The sequence below is a fragment of the Macrobrachium rosenbergii genome, chromosome 6 (genome assembly GCF_040412425.1).
Source record: "Macrobrachium rosenbergii isolate ZJJX-2024 chromosome 6, ASM4041242v1, whole genome shotgun sequence".
Taxonomy (NCBI): Eukaryota; Metazoa; Arthropoda; class Malacostraca; order Decapoda; family Palaemonidae; genus Macrobrachium; species Macrobrachium rosenbergii.
Genome location: NC_089746.1, coordinates 18,366,219 through 18,369,694, shown reverse-complemented (window position 1 = coordinate 18,369,694; position 3,476 = coordinate 18,366,219). Strand labels below are relative to the sequence as shown.

Here is a 3,476-nt window from a genome sequence, read left to right as displayed (position 1 = left end):
TTAACTCATAACAACATTATCATTGAAAACGATCATCTGAGATTTAATATTGGATTAACAACAAACATATCGTTGACGTCACAGTTATATTGAAAAAAAAATCTTACATATTTCAAAGAATTGCTGCTTCGAACAATTAGTTTTGAATAATTGTTTTCGAACGAATTATCTCGAACAAATATTGGGATACGTTACGGGTAACTATTTCTCCAATGTTGAAATTTGTTTGTCAAATAGGGGGCGACTGCGACGACTTAATTAAGTTTCCCCTTTTTCTTTATATTATATATATATATATATATATATATATATATATATATATATATATATATATATATATATATATATATATACTGTATATGTATATGTATATATATATATGTATGCATATATGTATGTGTGTGTGCATTGGCAACGTGAGCACTCAAAGAAAGGATCCATTTTTTTATGAAAAGAACTGCAAAATGCTGCGAATCATCACAGGTCGAGTTCGGTGGTAATGATCGTGTCACAAAATGTTCTGATGAACGTGCCCCGGTGCTGGAACACAGACTGACATGTTGTGAGCACGAAAGAGGGAAACAAATGCAATTAGCAAGGTAATAAATATGTTGGTGGTAGTGCGAAGACCCATATTATCACGGAGAAAGCACAGACGAGGGCTTAGAACAAAGTACAATTCAGGCAAGAGACTGGTGGCTCAATGCCAGGTTAATTTAACACGAGCAAACGAACCGGCATTAGTGCACAAAATGGTGAACTCGTCGGACGTCTAACCCAGTAAAAGTAAAACCAAATGTAAAATAGTGAATAATGACTGACCACAGCTCATGTGACATTAATGCTGTAGGCATATTTGAAAAAAAAAAAAATCCGGTGTACTTACCAAGTCTAATACTTTGTTAAATATCCTTGTACTACTTCTCAAATCGAGATGCTCCTTGGGTGAGGGTAGGGACTGGTGACTTCCCCAAAAATTCGCAAACGCTTAGGGCATCTCACACCTGCAATTTGAAGTTGGTTGTAACTGGACAGACTCATTATAACTATCAACCTATTATTAGCTAAAGTGGAGTCCCACGAGGAAAAGCAAGGGTTCCAGTATGGGACCTGGTAGGTTTACCAGCACAGTAAACATTGCGTAAATTATTTTTTTTTTTTTATTAATTTCGACTTATTTTCAATTCGTTTATATTTACATGGAGTTCATTTCTTAACTACTATGATTTTGTACCGTTACATCCGACTCTCCATTTTGGCCTTCGCCTAGGCTCTAGGCCAACAATAGACCCAAGCCAAATATGGGTCTAAGGTTGGTGGCCTAGGTCTGAATTATGTTGTCTGATTTACATCAAGAAATTTAAACTACCAGCAATAGCCACAGGCATTTAAACTTAATCCCCATTGGACAAAATAATTAATTAATACTGATATTCAACTTAAGGCCGCCACTAACGTTCAGTTATGCCTAGGCAAAATTTAGTTCACCACCACCAACGACAATCTTTTTCCTCAGTCCTCCGTAGCAACCATGGCGTCAACACACGATGCTTTGGCTGTAATTGGCTTGCTGATATATATAAAAAAAATCATAAAAGTCAAGTAAGACGTCCAATGAAAGAGTGGTTGAAAAAAAAAAAAACTAATTCAGTACTCCCATGTGAATTTGTTAACAGTTTAAATTTGGCCCCAAGGGCTTTCATATGTTTACTGAATATTTTGTGAATGAAGGAAGAGATCCATTGCAAGATAATTGTGTAATCAAGTTAGTAATTGTTTTTCATTTTAAAGTTGACATATATATAGGCCTAATATTGCTTTTTTTTGTTTCATGTTTCCATTTTAAGAATGACTTTATGATGTGTTTCAGCGAGTGAACATCCATAGTTTACTACTTCTGTTCCTTTGCTTCATTTCTGTATTTACTAGTGAATTTAATTTCAAAACTGGCTTACATGGGATGCGAGCAAAGAATAGCCATGCATAGTCTAATATAGCTTTTTTTTCCATCAGAATGTTGAATATTATTTTATTATTTTAAAAATGAACTGCATATATGAAGCATAAGCATGTATAGACGCCAATTCTTGTTTTACATTATTTCGCCATAATGAATATTTATTCTCATTTAAAAACTAACTTGTATATATCGTTTAAACATAAATAGGCATAATCAGTTAGGATAGCTTTTGAATTTGACTTGCCCAAGCAAAGCCTCATTTATATAGATTTCAATGAAATCTACAAGACGTTCAGAAAAGATGCTGACACTTTCAGTCTTTAATACACACAATTAATTTTCCCGTGAAAAAATTATAAATATATATTATTCTGACATCCGTATCAATTATGAAGATACAAGTAAATCCGATATATCATCAATTTACGGATAAACACTTAAATTTAATAAAACTCAACTCTATGTTCTTGAATGATACATATTATTCGTCCGGGCACGGAAAGCGAACTGAGCCAAAAAAAAAAGTTGCCTCACCACATGATTAATGTTGAAGTGCGCATGTACAGCCGTTGGGCCGGAGGCTCATCGAGTGAGATGAGCTATTTGCTCAGGCCGCCTGCGCAGGCGAGAAAAACTATGCAGGTTGTCCACATTAACGTTCAGTTTTGCTTGCATAGGCCAACTTTGCAGACATAACTGAACGTCAGTGGCGTCCTTTATCCGTGGCATATGTACGGCGTGCAGCACAAGGTAGCGTAAGTTATTCAAAAATAAAAATCAGTTTACATCACCCCACTAAATTTATTATATATCTATCAGTGAACTGAAAACGAGGTGAAAATACCGGTTACACTAATCCTGTGGATGTATTATTAACATATATTTAACACAGGCATAACACAAAGCGAAAGACCCTTTTGAACATGCACTTCAACAAGGAATTCACACAAACCAGCGAGACACGAGTTCCTGTGTTTGATGTCTTACCTGGTTTAAAATTTTTAACCTCCGTCCGTTATCACTCCATGCGTTAAACGAACGTTCTAATTCACTTTTAACACTCAAAAATAAAACTATACGGGAACTCGGGGGGGAAAACTTGGCCAGACGTGGAGCAACTCGTTAGAAAAGATGGCTATCAAACGTTTGACGACAGTGTCATGTGACGTCATCGTATTCCTCCGCCATACTGTGCTGCTCCTGCGAAACGACCGTTCAAGTTTTTGCTAATATGTGCCCCTTTCCCCTAAACATCTTTTTATTTCTAAATACTTAGGTAAGTTATATCTAAAATGTAAACCAGAGTCCCGGGATTACCAGTGGCTCACTAGAATGTCCGTCTTTTGTAGATATCCCAAAACTGAAGTCCTTAGTACGATGTTCTGGTTAACTGAGACAATTTTCATGTGTGGGCTTGCTTATTAGTTGCTAGTGTGACAATATCACGAGCTTCGGTATCGGCCAAGCGCTAACTTGTAAGAAGTTACCATATCGTTTACGTTTCATAACGGAATAG

The 3,476-nt window shown here is 36.0% G+C and overlaps 1 long non-coding RNA gene across 2 annotated transcripts in view; it reads right to left on the bottom strand.

Moving 5' to 3' along the window:
• LOC136839259 (uncharacterized) overlaps positions 1–3,153 on the bottom strand; it is a 219,860-nt gene extending 216,707 nt beyond the window's left edge. Inside the window, exons 1-2 of one of the 2 annotated variants that reach the window (XR_010853267.1) lie at positions 2,948–3,153; positions 887–1,004 (exon numbers count right to left, since the gene is read on the bottom strand). This is a non-coding gene — a long non-coding RNA (uncharacterized lncRNA). The remainder of the gene's footprint in view (positions 1–886; positions 1,005–2,947) is intronic. The other variant, XR_010853270.1, reaches the window with a different exon arrangement.
• Between the last annotated feature and the right edge of the window lie 323 nt (positions 3,154–3,476).